Genomic DNA, 17675 nt, shown 5'->3' with positions numbered 1-17675 from the left:
TAATCTCTTTTGCAACTCTTTCTCTGTACCTCAGAAATAGAAACAATAGTAATACACAAGTTTATTTTAGTTTATAATTTTGAACCCTTCATCTATTGTGATCATTTATTTCATAAACATGTCATATATTTGAACCTTTTCCAACTTAGTGCCTTAGGCTTACCTAGCTAACAAAAATAGTGAGCCCAGACTTGCATGTGAGAGGGTAGTTGTATTCGACATTAACAAATGTCTGATTCTAAGCCTTGAAGCCACCATGTTGCAAGACCAAACACGACCCACAGAAGCACAAACACTACCACACTGGGGCAGGAGCCAATAATCTTGAGAAAGTTTGCCTGCTGTAACTAAGCCTAACAGCCTGACCTATGAGCCAATGTGCTTTATATCAATTTTCTAAAACCAAGAAATATTATAAAGAAACTAGTTAGCTACTTCTAGTAAACTTACGGTTTCCCAATTCAAACCCTAGGATACAACTTCCATAAAATACCAATCAAAATATTATATATAATCACTCATTTTTCACTAAGCTATTGCTGCTAACCTTATTGTTTATACATCCATTAAATTTAATCATTGATTCTACATTTATGGTCTTCCTCTACCTTGTCATTTTACCAAATCCATAAGCAGTAAGTTCTCTACCACTTTGAAGCTGTACATTTTTAAGAGAAAAAAATAAATCCCACAATATAAAATTGCTTTTCAAAAAGTTACTTTTAAAAAGCCATCCTAGAATGTCTTTATTCTTAAAGACATTCTAGGATGGCTTTTTAAAGATCCATGCTCAACTACTCACTGGTGATGCGTCATAATAGCTGCGATTTACTTTGCATGCTACAGAAAAAATATGATAAAATGTTAATAATCATTGAATTCTGGTGGCAAGAATATGAGTGTTCGTGGCACTTTTTTTAGCTTTTCTCTATATTTGAACATTTTCATAAAAGTCAAAAAATGTTAATACATGCCATCCTATTGGTATAAAAAAAAACTTTTCCCGAGTAGACAAGCATAATGAGATAATATGATGACTAAAAGGTAGGGTGGGACAGGCAATCAACTGTACTGAAGAACAACCTAGTTCTAGATTTAAAGTCTTTTTGAGTTCTCAATTCATAGTTGTTGTTGAATCTTGGTTACTTGTTGCTTGTTTACATGCTGAATGAAAATGTTTCTACCATCAGAATAGCTTAATCATAAGGTAATTCTTCTGATAATAAATTATTAGGAAGCCCCATACAAGGACAGATATTCTTCATTTGTGATTTCTTGTTCAAGGTAACTTATGGTTGACTTTTATTTGTTGTAAAGGAATATAACACAACACTCACCATTCCTGTTAGCTAAGTAACCCTAAGGCAATGAGTTGGGAAGGGTGAAATGTGTTTGTTAAATAAATGTTTGCGATAGATATCGCAAAGTTCAAAGTATAAACTTGAATTTGTCATTGTATTTTATGATTATCATTCCCATTTCTTTAGAGTGGCAAAATGTCTTGTTATAGTATTATTAAATTTCCTTCCTAACCAGCACCCCAACCTTCTGTTCTTTGGAAAAGTCATCATGTTAAAATAGTTGTTTTCTTTATAGATTAAGTTTACCAAAATTACATTCTATTTGCTGCAGGATAAGTCATGGTTGGGAGGACAAGAGGAATGGGTTTCCTCATACTACGTTGGTAGGGATGTCAACTGGTATAATTTTTCTTGAAAGGTTTTCAATGCATTTATCAAAATTTTAACTCTGCACATCCTCTGATCCAGCAATTCTACTTCTTTATGTCAGTTTAGGGAAAAATACCTAAATACAAAGAAGTCTGTATAAGAATGAAGTTACTGCATTGTTTCCTATAGCATTTATGGAAAAGCAGTTAAATCAACTAGGAAACACCCACATAATGGGATGCTGTGCCATCACATTAAAAAGAAAATGGCTCTACATTCACCAACATTGGAAAATCCCCAAGACATGGCCTTACGTGAAAAAAAGACAAATAAGTTTCAGAGCAAGACTCAGAATATACCATTCATATTTTCTTTTGTTTTTTGAGAGACATGATCTCGCTGTGTTGATCAAGCTGGAGTACAGATTCACAGGTGCAATCATAGCTCACTGCAGCTTTCAACTCCTGGCCTCAAACAATCCTTCTGCCTCAGCCTCTTGAGTAGCTGGGACTACAGGTGCGTGCCACCACACCTGGCATCATTCATGTTTTAAACAAACTTTATCTTTCCATATACATACATATATAGGCAAATCATTGAAAAAGGTCCAAAAGGACATATATATCAACTACTAATACTGGACACATCAGGGAAGAAAATGAGATAGAACAAACAGTGAAAATGGAGAACTGGCTGTGTTTTTTTTTTTTTTCTGTATTGGGAGTTTCCTAATGAGACTATAGACATATCATTAGTAATTTTTAAAATAACTGTTAAATCAAGAGGTATCATATTCTAAATATTTCAAACACAATTTTGTAGCATTAATCATGTTAGATATTGAAACATTTTTAATCCACAAATTAAAATTAATGCCCTAGAAACTAACAAATGATTACTGCTGACACAATAATGCACTAAGATTTAATATATATTGTGTCATTACATTTCTAAGAAAACTGAAAAGAATTCAGAATTTCCATTTAAAACTAGCCTGAAAAAACAATCATCTCAAACATAAATAATTTGGAAGAATGTTGTTGTGCCCTCTTTGTAGAGATACTAGGACTTAGTAAAGTGACTATAAAACTGAAAAAAATGCAAACAGAGATAGCAGCACAATAAAAGGGTAAATTTTTTTAAGATTACAGAAACATTAAGAACAAAAGAAAAAACGTGAGTTTTTCACTCAAACATGAGTGAAAAGATACATGGTAGGCAGGTGTGAAAAAAATTAATAAAACCACATGGAAAAAACTAATAATATTAAAATGATTATAGACAAGATGATAGACATGAAAGGCAGACAAAGGAAATCTAACATATGTATAACTGATATTCCTGAAGAAGAGAAGGATAAAAGGAACAAAAGATAGATCCAAAGACAGAATAAAAAGCTTAAATAAGAAAAATTGAGATGAAAAGATACATGTTTTTAAGGTGAGCATAATGTTTCAAATGCACGCACTGCAAGTTTTAAAGACATTATTTGCAAAACAAAGTATTCCAATGTCACAAACCAACATTTTGTGTTCAAAATATCTGGTTTTTTCAAATCCAAAGTATTGGATAGCTTTGTTTCCATTGTCTCAAATGACAAATTGAGTGAGACCATCTATATTCAAGGAACAAGATACAGCTTGTCAACAAATTTATATGCCTATCCCATTTAACATCCTTAATTTGTTTTACTTTTAAAAAGAAAAAGATGTAAAGATACTGTATTTTTGTCTCTTTACTAGTGCCTATCCTTATAAAACAGTATATTAATCAAATAAGGTGGAAAAGAAAATGGATGTTCTGACTATGGCCTTTCTCTTACTTTCTCACATTCTCACATCCTCTTCCCATTCCTTTTTCAGTAATTTCTTTATTAAATTTGACGGCCAAATACTAATCAGATTTTGTACATAAACACACACACACATATCTAAGCATGTGCACAGACTTAACACAAAAAGAAGAAAGAAGGTTCTATTGGTAATGACAAGTACCAGAGCTTGTGTTTTCCTCTACAAGGAACCTACTATTCCTTAAGTGGAATAGTGAGTTTTGCTGCATAAATCAGGCCTTTCCTCTTCATACTGCAAACGGTTTTTAAAGCTTCTGGGGTACTAGTAATGTTCTGATCCTTGATCTCGGTTCTGATTAATGAACACATGGTGTATTCACTTTGTTGTGATAATTCAATGAGCTGTACAAGAAGGTATACTTTTCTGCGTTTTTCAGTATGAATGCTACACAGGGAGAATAAAAGTCTGCTTTAGAAAAAAACACAGCATTTTTCTAACAACGCCATATGAACATTTGCTAAGCGAGTGATTACACATTTGAGTGCTGGGGTTTAGAGCTAATACCCACTAGGGTATAATGGTGACTGAATCAGCGTTTCTCCAAGATGGAATTTTAAGCCCAACTCAAGAACCTATGCTCCCTTTCATTGTGCACACATGGGTCAATCAGCGTCTGCACTCACACTCTCATCTACATCTCTCCCTCTCTCCACAGATTCGAACTGGGCCTCAGAAACAAAAAGACTATGTTCAACTTTACCTGCAAAAATAAGTGTAACCTCTTCTCAACATCCAAAATATATAATCATATACTATTTACTTACTTTGGCAGTTCCCACTCAGAGCAGCAGCCGGACTCTTAGATTGGCTTTTAAGGTAAAGCGGAAGTTTCTAGCAGCTAAGAGCATTCAATTTAGAAAAGCTTTAGACAATCTGAAAGGAAAGAAATTCCTTATATTTGACCCCTGAATAAAGAATTAGTTATTGGCTGGAAAGTGGAATGGCGATTGATGGAGAGAGCGGCTACCCAGGTCTGGTTCTGCTTTAAATGCAGTATTTTTGTCTCATCTTTAACTCTGAAAAAGGGGGAAACAGCTCACCAAAAAATAAACAGTTGTTTTAAATTGTGGAACCACAATAACTCAAATTTATTTCCTTTTTAGAAATCAGAAAAACAGCCTAAAACCATGACGTTATCTTTGAGAACAGAAAGAACATTTATTTTATGCTATTACATAGTTTTTAAATGCCAAAAAACTAAAAAGTAGTATGTAATAAATAACATTAGAAGTTTAGCAAAAGTTGAGGTGAAAGCTCTTATTAACTATCCAAGTGGATTTGCCCCAAACTCATTATTACCCTGGGAAATGTGAGAACAACAGACCATCTGGTAACCAGGGCTCAGGGCCAAAAGGTAAAAGGGATCCCCTTCCCAATGAGGAGATTCCTTTTACCCATGACATTTTTAAGACAGAGTATGTTCTGGGAAAGAGGGGAAGGTAAGAAGATGTGAAAGCACTAGGCAAATAGGATCCAGCAGTCAAATAAGTGGTAAGCCATGGTCCTAAATTGGTTACTACTTGCCTTCTGCCCAATCTTAGATGGCTTGACACTAACCAGGTGTGGACAGCCTGGGGCAGGGACACCACAGGTATTGACAATGGTAAGCCTGTTTGCTTGCTTAGAGACCCACAGCTAATGCCTGCCTCTGAGGGAGGCAGCCTTGGGAGGAGCTGGAATTTCCTAGCACTGTTCTCATTAAACTCTAAGATATAGTTTACTGGCATGTTTATTTCAGGAGCCTCATTCTTTCAAATAAACTATACCTAATGCTAGCAAAAGTAAGCTTCACACATTGTAAAACTCAAAACTATGAATATAAAACACATACACAAAACCACTTGACTGCCTGAACCCTCCTTAGAAATCCTGTCTGGTTAACAACCACCACCTGCATATCTGTTTTTGTTCTCTCCCTAGTCCCTTTGCAATTCTGCAAGCAGCCATTTAAGTGTGCGAGCTTAACAAGCAAGACTTAACACACACTGGGTGAAGGTAGAAGGAAAACAAAAAAGTTTATGGTCTCAGTAACACAGGCATGCTAAGGAGGAATTAGCACACCAAGAACTGACCCTGACTATCTCTAGACACAGTTCTGCCCTCAGAAGCTCCAACCTACATTTAATGGGGAGCCTTTTAATCACCTTTTTAAAAAGCCATGAAATGTGGCACAGGGACAGTGGGGGCAGGCAACACCCCTCAGTCACCAAGGAAGCTTCTTCCCACAAACAGTCTAAATCACCCTTAGGGCGAGACAGAGAAGCCATTTCTTATGGTGCAATCATAGTTCATTGCAGCCTGGACCTCCTGAGCTCAGGCGATCCTCTCATCTCAGCCTCTGGGGTAGCTAGAGCTCCAGGTGCATACCACCATGCTCAGCTAATTTTTTTTTTTTTTTTTTTTTTTTTTTTTTGGTAGAGTTGGCAGGGTCTCACTAGGTTGCTCAGGCTGGTCTCAAACTCCCAAGCTCAAGCAATCCTCCCAAAGTGCTGAGATTACAGGCATGAGTTACTGTCCTGACCTCAGGATAGGTTTAATAGGCTGAGCAGTCAGCTAGAGTGACCAGCTGTTTCAATTTTCCCTGGACTGGCATTTCCTGAGACAATCTCAAATCAGGATGAAATGGTTACTCTATAATGGCACACTGCCAGGGTTCCAGGTCAGCCAGGCTCTGCCAGGACCTGAGTGAGTGGCAGAGCACAAGTCACTTCATTCATCTCTTTAGGCTGCGTATCTTCATATCCAAAGTGGGAGGTGGAGTAGTATTTTTATCTCTGCCAGTATTTCTCAAAGTGTGGTCTTCTGGTCACCTGTGCCATGAAACAGTGTCTGACAGTGGTATTGCAGTTGTGGGAGTGGGTAGGAACAGTGTACCCTGGTAGGGAGGAGTATTTTATCACTTCTATCAATTCTGTGTTAATAATTGGCTTCACATGATGCCAATAAAAAGACTAACTTTTAACCAATTTTTTTTAAATTCTCTACAGCTAATACATCGCCTTACTGCGTGTACCCAAAGCAGATCACTCCCACCATTCCCCACTTCAGGACACCACTGTTGTCTGACCCACAGTGGACTTGTAGATCTCTGAATCAGTAAGTTTCAATTTCCATTTTCAGTAGAAAGTCTATGACCCTAAATGAGACTGAATTAAAACAGGGGCAATTTTTGGTAATTTGTCGTTATACAGCATTGTGGTTTCATCTTTGCCTTACTTCCTCATTTAATAGACAACCCACCACAAATGTCCTCTTTCATCACCCTAAGATGTCTCTAACAAAGCCTTAAGAAATGAGCAGGTTTGTTAAATTATTTACATGGCTAACTACTTACAAATTAGATTTAAACTATGCAGAGCTGGAAAACTGCCTATAGTTGAAAGCAGGTGCAAATTCCTTCTGAACTAATTTAGTCAGGCTAGGTTCGTCACATTCACACCAATGGAAGTTCCAATTTGGGGGTGCAGGTTTATTTCTCTTAAAGAAAAAAAATACATACATATATTATTTTCAGCTAATTTTGAATGTTTCCATTTTCATAAATGTGATCCCAATGTCACCACACTGAATTTCTTTTTTCTTAAGGATCAAATTAAGATAATCCACTAGGCTTAAAATTCTGAAAGAAATCAATAAATGTCTGTCTTGAGGCTGTCCTATTTCTGGGAGGCTCTTATTAGGAAAAATGTTTCTGAGCTGTCTAAATATTAATGTACACCCTCAGCAAAGTGCATTACATGAGTGTGAAGTGGACAAAGCCCCATTCTTCACTAAGTTGCTAGGGGTGTTTTCTGCCAGCTACAAGAAGAAGAAACATCTTCCTCAGAGGAAAAAAACAGAGACAAAGGAAAAGAGAATAGAGAAAGTAAAACTCTGTACACAGACAGCCCTAACTGGGGAAAATGGGGACCTATGCAGGAATGAGGTCTATGGTAAATGTCTATGATGTAAAGGTAAGGCCAGTGAAGTCCCATTTCTGAAAATAAGAGTTCCAACAAACACTCAGAAAGTGACTGTGTGTGTGAATAAACCTGAAGAACAAGTAATCACTACTTCACTGAGCTAGGCATTGCCCTAAACACAATGCAAATATTATCTCATTTAATCCTCACAGCAACCCTATGAGTTTCAGATGAAAACTGAGCTTGCAGAGGTTAAGTAATTTGCCCCTAGACCAGTAGCTAGCAAGTGGCAGGGCCAAAACACAGCCCAAGTCTTAAGTCAATGTAAATGCCAAACTTGATGTGTGCCATTACCAGTGGTCAAATACCCAATCAATTTTCCCTTGAGACTGCGTGCAGTAAACAACTATCACTGGGGCTAGACCAGGAGAAGTAGGTGGAGATATTTGCATATCACTGAAAGGCAGCTTCCAGAGAAACTCCACCCAGAGGGAGACCATCTTTGGGGATGGGGGTCTCTCTCCAAAGGCACAGAAGCCAGAGCAGAGGCCAGGCTCTCAGTGGCACACAGCGGCCCCCCACTTGTTTAACACTCCACCATTAGCAATGGTTTTCCACAGGTCCCCAGTACACAATCCACATCATTAACTGTTGAGAAGAAAAGGCTTAAAAGCATCCTCCTCCCTAAACCGGCACAATGCTGAAAAGATTGGGGTTTCAGGGCCTGTCTAAAACTCCAAATATTTACTCTTCAATAGAACAAGTAAATCCTCCAGGTCCAGCATCAACTATGTAAACAGGCCCTACTGCTTCTACAAGTTGTACCATGACCCCATGTCCTTGGGCCCCCACACATATACCCATTTATTTTATTTTAGAAAATCAAATTACAGAACAGTATTTCTCAAGCAGGTACTAAATACTGTACTCTGGTATCAATTATTTTCTACACAATTTGTATTTTTAAGAACCAGGTTTCATTGAATCCCCTTACGTATATTTTTGCAGAGAGTGCTCAATACTGCAAAGTGGCATATTCTCCATTTTACAAGAGAGGACACCAAATTTGAGAGAATATGTTGTCTATTACTGCACAGGTGATAAACAGCACTGGTTGAATTTAAACCTGAATTCTGTAGTCTTTCTGATATCCCACCCATTTTCCTTTCAATTCTAGCTAGAAATAAATATACATGTCTATTAATTGCAATAGATATACAAAAGAGCAACATAAATATACTGTTATCAAGTCTATCCATGCAAAGATGTACACACACCCACTGACATACAAAGCCCTTTTAGTCTCCCATTTTCCATAATGCCCAAATGACTGATTGCTTCATTCTCAGTTTTTCTTCACTCAAGCTATTGTGTGCAAAACTGCCACTGCTTAAACCACCAAGTCACTTTATTCTGCTTTGAAATGGTGAGCTATTAAAACAAGATCTACAGAGCCACTTAGACTAGCTGGCAGCTTTTACTCTGATACTTGCCTAACTGTGTCCCTGGACAAGATTTTAGATGGTTTTCTAAACACCCTCCCCCCCCACTCTTTATGCTGCTCCTCTTCTCTCAAAGACTTCCCTGTGTCTTTAAGAAAGGGTCTGTATCAGTAATAATAAGAAAGGAGGAAGTGACAAAGGAAGAAGAGAGGGAAGGAAGGTGGGGGGAGGAATCGAGGAAAAGAAACAAAGAAAATACAATCTTAATCACAGCTTCAGGAGAGCAACAGTAGCTTTGTAACCTGAAAACCTCAAAGATAAGATGTGACATTTATGTAGACAATGGTGAGTTACAAACAAATGTTATTCTTAGGTCACTGTGTGCAAAAGGTTACCTAGTGAAGGAATGCATCTCTCCCGCAATTAAAAACTATTTGTGTATCTCTAACCTCAGCCTTGTCAAAAACAAGCCCCACAACCCAATTCTAAGTTATAATAATAAAAGCAAAAGTAGGAATAGAAGGTAGGAGTGGTCCAAGAGAAGCCCACTTTGAAGACCAGTAGAGAGAAAAAGGAAGTTCTCCTTTAAAAGAAGAAAAAAGAAAAACAGCACTGCCCAAAACATTCTTACAGATGAATTACGGAAAACAGTATTTTGTACAATGACCAAACATTAAACTTCAAAAACTACTGTTGAATAATATGTACCTGACTGCTTCCAATCAGATTGTTTTTATAATATGCAGCATTTGAGAAAAATCATCTTTAAATATTCAAGTGTTTGAATCATTTGCTTGTAAAATGCATGGAAAATTAAACTGAAAGCTAGGGAGGAAGATGAAATCTGATCTTCACTCACCCAGAGCTTCCATAGGATATACCTGTGGCCTAGGCTGCTAAGGAGAGTTTTATCTCATTATCCTGGTTTGCTTTAAATGGATTGCGTACTTACCAGGGTGACTTGACTTTAATCCTAGGCTCCTCTGAAACTATGCAATGTGCTTTTCTAAAGACACTTTGCTCTCCTCTTCTACACATGCAGCCAGTTTACTATTATTAAGTTGTCATATTAACAAATGGACTTGAAATGATATGCTCAGTTCAAGTGCCTTCTAAAAAAAACGGGATACTCAAGAGCTCTCTGGGTTTAAAACCTTCCTTCTATCACCCCTCACCTCCCACCCACCTATGCCAGACGATTCTAGAAAGAAGAGGCACTCTCCTAGATTTGAAAGGCATTAAGCAGTTAAAAAAAAAAAAAAAGCAGTGCTTGATGAAACTGAGATAAACAGAACTGGGATGTTTGTTCCTAACTAGAAAAACGTCAAGCCAAGAAAATGAAGGCAGTAATTTCTAGTGACCTTTAAAGTCAGCAAATCTTCTATTTTTTTTAATTGTGGTAAAATACACATGGCATAACACTTACCATCATAACCATTTTTAAGTGCACTGTTCTATGCCATTAAGTACATTCACATTGTTGCGCAACCAAGACCACCATGCAGGACTCCTTCCATCTTGCAAAACTGAAACTCTGCACCAACCTCCAGCACCTGGCAATCATCACTCCGCTACCTGTGTCTATGAATCTCACTACTCTAGTTACCTTATATAAGTAGGATCCTACAGTATTTGTCTTTTTGTGACTGTCTTATTTCACTAAGCATGTCTTCAAAGCTCATTCATGCTGTAGTAGAAATTCCTTCCTTTTTAAAGATGAATAATATTCCATTGTATGTTGCTATGGTCTGAATGTTTGTGTCCCCCCAAAATTCATGTTGAAACCCAATAACTAAGTGTGATGGTGTTAGGAGGTGGGGCCTGTGGGAGGTGATTAGGTCAGAAGGGCTGAACCCTCATGAATGGGATTAGTGACCTTAGAGAAATGGCCCCAGAGCCACCTTGCCCCTTCCGTGATGTGAGAATACAGTAAGAAAGGGCCATCTGTGACCCAGAAAGTGGGCCCTAACCAGATAGTAAATCTGTTCACATCTTGATCTTGGACTCTCCAGCCTCCAAAACCGTGAGCAATAAATTTCTCTTGCTTATGAAATATCCAGTTTACAGTATTTTGTTGTACCAGCCCAAACAAATGGAGACATATGTATATGCCACATTTTGTTTAGCTGTTCATATATCAATAGACACTTTGGTTGCTCCTACCTTTTGGCTATTGTGAATGATGAACACAGGTGTACAAATATATCTTTGAGACCCTGACTTCAAATCTTTTGGGTGTATACCCCTAGAGGTAAAATTGCTGTATCATATGGCAATTCTATTTTTAATTTTTCAAGGAACCTCCATAGCAGTTGCACCACTTTACATTCCCACCAACAGTGCACAACAGATCCAATTTGTCCTCACCCTAGCCAACACGTGTTATTCTGTTTGTTTCTTTGTTTTGATAGCAGCCATCCTAATGGGTATCTCACAGTGGTTTTGATTTGTAGTTCCCTAGTGATTAGTCTAATAATAAGTCTTTGTTTGTTTGGTTTTTTTGACATGGGGTCTCACTCACCCAGAATTTAGATAATCCATTACAGGAGTAGAGTTTTGTTTTGTTTTGTTTTTGTTTTTAATTTAGGCTCTATCCCTCTTTCCCTCATAAAGACCCATTCAATCTTGATGCCTCAGTCTTCCTCCCAGCCCTTTCTCTCTGCCTCACTCTCCATAATAAAGTATTAATATCAGTTACTTCATCATCCTCTTGAGTGTATTCCTTCCACTATTTAAAATCTGAGAAGCTCCCTTCCTGATGATGGTGACTTAGCATGTGGGGAAGAGTCGGGAGGAAGAAATAAATAAGAGTATAAGGCCAGGTGCAATGGCTTATGCCTCTAATCCCAGCACTTTGGGAGGCCAAGGCAAGCAGGTCACTTGAGATCAAGAGTTTGAAACTAGCCCGGCCAACATGGTGAAACCCCATCTCTGTTAAAAATACATAATCCCAGCTACTTGGGGGGCTGAGGCATGAGAATCGTTTGAATCTGGGAGGCAGAGGTTGCAGTAGCTGAGATCACACCACTGCACTCCAGCCTGGGGAACACAGTGAGACCCTTGTCACACACACACACACACAAAGTATAAATATGTGACCAGAGAAATAGACTGCGATAAGACCACTCCGCATTAAGAAGTAAGAAAAAACCTGAAGGCCACCAATTTCTTACAGAAAAAAGATAAAAACTACATCTCCTCATCCCCATATGGAAATATACCTGAATTCACAGAAAATTAAATACCAATTATTAATAAATATTTGAAATAAGTTCATCATAAGCAATATAAGAACACACATTATAACAGTGACATTTTTTCCAATTCAAAGCAAAAAAATGTTTTGTTTTGAGACAGGATCTTGGTCTGGCGCCCAGATTGGAGTGCAGTGGCGTGATCTCAGCTCACTACAACCTCTACTTCCCAAGCTCAGGTGATCCTCCCACCTCAGCCTCCCAGGTAGCTAGGACTACAGGTGAGCAACACCACACCTAGTTAATTTTTGTATTTTTTTGTAGAGACGGGGTTTTGCCATGTTGCCCCAGCTGGTCTCAAATTCCTGGGCTCAAGCAATTCAACCTCCTCAGCCTCCCAAAGTGCTGGGATTACAGGCATGAGCCACTGTGCTCAGCCTCCAGATTTCTTCCAATGATAATAATCTATATTCTGATAAGGAAATACAAATGGGTATAATCTTTCTGGACAACAATTTGGCAATTTGTGTCCATCAAGAACACTATAATATTTATCCTTTTGGGCTCAGAAATGCCACCTCTAGGAAACATTCCTTAGGAAATCATCAAGAATTAAAAGACTTATATAAACTGGAAATGGCCTAAATATCCAACAAAAATATGAACACTGGTTAAGTTAATTACGGTATAACCATAGTGTAGAATAGCGTATAGTCATTAAAAATATTTTTGAATAAGTTCAACTACATGGAAAGTATTCAGATTATATCATTAAATGGCAAAAGGCTAAATATAAAACCATATATATACAGTATGATTTCATGATATTTACTTTAAAATAGGAGATCACCAAAATTGCTAGATCAAGAAACCTAGTTCCAAATTCCTACATTGCTATTTTAAGTTATATAAAGTTAAGTGTATTTCCTAAATTCTCAATCCTAAATTTCATCCATAAAATGGGGAAAAATTAGTAGCCACCTTACAGGGCCTGACAGAGGATTAAATAAAGTAAACCATGTAAAGTAATACACTCATTAAGGAATAAATATTAGTTGTTACTATTGTTTTCAAAATTTTAAAAGTTGTTCATTAAAAATGGCAGTCATTCAAAATAGCCAAACATCAAACAAAATAAATGGTAAGCACAAGTCAGAGCTTCAGACCATGCACCCAATCATCCACAGCATTAGTAACAAGAAACCCCAAAAAGACATTGCAAGAATCACCCTGACCGGCTGCAGTGACTCACACATGTAATCCCAGTGCTTTGGGAGGTCGAAATGAGAGGATCACTTGAGGCCAGGAGACTAGCCTGGACAACAAAGCAAGACCCCATCTCTACCAAAAAAAAAAATTAAAAATTAGCCAAGCATGGTGGCACCCACCTAAAGTCCCAGCTACCGGGAGGATGAGGTAGGAGGGTTGTTGGAGCCTCAAGGCTGTAGTGAGCTAAGGTTATGGCACTGCACTCAAGCCTGCACAACGGAGTGAAGCCCTATCCCAAAAAACAAGTAAATAAATAAAAGAATCACCTTTTTGTGTTCAATCATGCCACAGTATAGGTGTCAATAAAGATTATGGTGTCAGGAAACAGAGACCAAAAAAAGCTTATGAAATCATTTTTAAAAGGTGGCCAGGGGGAAGAAACCAAAGAATAAAATCTTAAGAATAAAGATTCTCAAGGCATTGCTAATATGAAAGAATGACTGTGCTATACGAGGCAATCCTGTTTACCTTTAAAAAAAACGAAATGAAAAATGGTTCCTAAGAAAAATTAAGTGACACAACTAGACATACAATCTGGAACCCCAGTATTCTGACTCAAAAGTGTTTAAGAAATAAATCAAAAGAAGATGAGCAAGGAAAAAAAAATAATAAAATGTTGAGAGTCCCGATTATGTAAGAAATAAATAAAAAATCTGGTTTCACCTGGTGATAAGAGGAAGAAATGTAAGTGTATGCAATAACATTTGAAACTTTTAATATACAACATGGGCCTAGGTTCTAGTGTTCACCAACAAGGTTCAATCAAGTTAGTAAAATACAAGAGGGCAGCGTGAGGATGGTGCAGCAATGTCTGACAAAGCCACGGGACTGGTATGCTGATGGAGGAAACTCACCTGAAATCCCATTTTCCCTCTGCTGCCACCTGTCCTTCCCCATCACAGAAGAGCAACCACTTCTGAAACACTTTACAACTAGGAATCCAAGAGAAAACTAGCCCTGTCCATAGAGAATTCAAATATTTTCAAGAGAGAAGTCATAAGTGAACTCGGGGTATTAATTTCATAATCCTAGATGACATTACATCATTGTGATAATTTAAAGTTATCTCACCTACCTCCTTCACCATTCTAAGGCACGGCCCCTTAACAGTAATGTTATGCCTTTTACCCATAAATAAACCTATAACAAACAGCCAAACTACTGTACTGTGTAAATTCAAAACTTTTTATTTTACTAGATGAGAAAACTGTACTAAGTTCTGCAAAGAATGCCAACCCTCTGATTTCAGGTTGTTTTCCAACAAAACATCCACTGTCATTCAACCTTCCTATCCCACTCAGAAACTATGAGAAGCTATTTATGTCTGCAGACCACTTTTTTTTTTTGAGACAGGGTCTCACTCTATTGCCCAGGCTGGAGTGTAGCAGCGCAATCACAGCTCACTGCAGCCTCAGCCTCCCTGGGCTCATGTGATCCTCCCACATAAGCCACTGCACCCGGCCTGAAGCCCACTCTTGCCTCATACACTAGTCTCTGGCAAAGCAGGTATCCATAGTTTTAATGTGAATATTGCCATATAACTTAGCAAGCTAAATAAGGAACACTTATTAGTGCTGGTTTAACATCCAGCACTGATTGCATGAGAAAACCATGGTTGTATGCAAGCTGTTCCCAAACAGTCTTTTAAAATATATCAGATCAGTCTCTTTATTACAAGGTACACTACAGGAACACTAAGGAACAAATTCCTTCAGTAATGAACCTCACCTGATACCCCCACTGTTTCCTAGTAGTCATTCACTCACTCCCCTCCTTTCCCCCTAAGTACCAGCAACCAGGAACACGCTCTCACTCCCTCTCCCTCTCTCTCTAACTATCCCAGAAGGCCTCACCCAAGGCTAGTAGACAATAAATCTAAAAGAAAAAGCCTGATGGCCAGACATGCCCTCAGACACAACTGAGACCCTGTCGTTTCTTGAAGGTTTGGGACAGCAGATCATTCTTGGGCTGAGTGAGTGAAGCCAGACTTTGCTGTCAGCCTCCCAAAGGATGACACTCCTCACATAGCCTAGCATTTTGAGAGCCAATCTGGCAGGAATTAGCTTCTCATTCTTACCCAGTCATCACAAAAGGAGCCAGGCCTACTCTGGGTTCTACCTAAAAGAGGTCTAAGGAAACGGAACAATTGCTTTCTCTATAGAATCTTTGTTGGTTATCCTGAAATACTGTAGCTTTTTGGAGCATAAATGATAGCCCAAATGATTCTTTTAACTCAAAACACAACTGAAAAATACAAGAAACAAAACCATTGACTACAATATTTCTGTGGGAAAAAAAAAAAACTCTTGACCAGGTGCAGGGGCTCACACCTATAATCCCTGCACTTTGGGAGGCCAAGGTGCGCGGGTCACTTGAGCCCAGGAGTTTGAGACAAGCCTGGGAAACACAGGGAGACTCCATCTCTACAAAAAATTAGCTAGGCATGGTAGCATGCACCTGTGGTCCTAGCTACTCATGAGGCTGAGGTGAGAGGATTGCTTGAGCCCAGGAAGTGGAAGTTGCAGTGAGCCATGATCATGCCACTGCACTCCAGCCTGGGTGATGGAGGGAGAACATGTCTCAAAAAAAAGAAAAGAAAAAAAAGACATTCAGCCGCTCCAAAGTTTCATTAGATAATAATTAGTAATCTTCAAGCACAGATGATCCACAGGAATCAAAGAATCAGGAGGGTGAAAACAGTAAGTTACAAAGGCCATTTGCCTCAACACATAAATGAGAAAATAAACAGAGATAAATTAGGAGGCCGCCCCAGTGTAAGTTTTGACTAGAATTTGAGTGTTCTGATTCCCGATCTATACTTTCTGCATCTCTCCTAAATCCACAGCATTAAAGACATTTGTAACAATAACTCAAAGAATTTTTATTTCTAAAGAGATTCAGCACAATTTCCACATTTATAAATACCATAGCAAAACACATTTTTGAAAAAGTGAAGTTGGAAGAAGCATTTATTATAGTTCCTGAGAATGGCTTACTGAATCTAAACAAGCATTAAATCAAGAAAATTCATCAAATAGATGACAATGCTATATTATTAATAAATAACATTTTGTTCTTTGTGATCAACTTAACATAATATAATGGTATACAATTTTCATTCCAAGAGAAACAGCCCAGTTGGGACAAAAAAAAAAAAAAAACCCACATACTTTACTCTGTCAATCAATTGGTCGCTACAGTGGTCCTGGTCCTTACCTGGAGTTAAGTATGGCATAAAGGCTATGCTAAAAACCACCAAGCTTTGAGATCTTCACAGACTCAGCCAAAAGTCACTGACCTTAGGCTGCCTCATTTTTTACCAACCATGCTGGGCTTCCATATTGCTGTCCATATGCTGTCATAAAGTGACATGTTCCGGCTACCAATGCCTCCACTATCAACATCACAACAGCCGGGATGAAAACAAAAAGAAACGACTGTTTAACTGGGCAAAGCCCATTTCAGTCAATTCTTTGATGTTTCTCTTCATAGAGAGAAATACCTAAGGCTGAGAAGAAGGCATTCAAATTCACGATTTTAGCCTCAACAAGGACATTACTGACTTCACTTAATGCAAAATAAAGACTTGGATAATCGGGTATTTCTTAGGTATGGTCTCAGCTTTGAAATAAATGACAAAGCATACAAAGAGAAGAATCTTGAGAGAATTATTCCTATTACAAAAGCACTTCATTCCACAAAGGGATTCACAACAGGCTTTTAAAATCATCGTATACATTATAGAATACTGCAAAAGAAAAGGATGTATATACAATATGCTAGAAGGCCACTGAAAGTGAGTTGTAGCAGTGATAATACTGAATGGTTCTATTTTATTGATTCAGGCCCTTGATGGATGCTACTGAGATGAACGTCACAGGTTGGATCCCAGAATATGTCATTTAGGTTTGAGAAGAGGAGAAACATGCAGAACTTCTAACTCTAGATACAACTAAATTGTGGATTTTCAGAGAATTGAGAAGGTCTGAATGGTTAAAGACAGAGCTATCATAGGAAGAAACAAAGTAGAGAGTCTTCCAAAAGTCAGCAGCATTCTGTGACATATGTGCCATATTGGACTATTATTCTGAACATTAACCATAAACTTTCACTTTCCATACAGGCCATTAAATCTCTTCTACTTAGATCAATGGCCTGAAGGAAACTGACCAACTCACTTTATATCAATATGAGGACATCTGCTGTGACTGACAATTGAAAGCAGCTCACCCCTCTATGTAAACTGTAAGTCGAATCATGGGATTATGGAAAAAAAGAAAGAAAATAAAAAATGTTTAGAAAGAGGAAAAATGAACTTCCAGTTTTCAACTATTACATTAGTGTT

General features: G+C 38.0%; 1 protein-coding gene across 2 annotated transcripts in view; it reads right to left on the bottom strand.

Annotated features, from left to right (window-relative positions):
- The window catches only part of CERS6 (ceramide synthase 6), a 320581-nt gene that overhangs the window by 300752 nt on the left and 2154 nt on the right, over positions 1-17675 (bottom strand). The gene's annotated exons all lie outside the window — the stretch shown is intronic.

This window comes from Pongo abelii, chromosome 11, assembly GCF_028885655.2.
Source record: "Pongo abelii isolate AG06213 chromosome 11, NHGRI_mPonAbe1-v2.0_pri, whole genome shotgun sequence".
In the NCBI taxonomy this organism is placed as follows: domain Eukaryota; kingdom Metazoa; phylum Chordata; class Mammalia; order Primates; family Hominidae; genus Pongo; species Pongo abelii.
The sequence above is the reverse complement of the archived record's forward strand: the minus strand, read 5'-3'. Positions and strand labels throughout refer to the sequence as shown.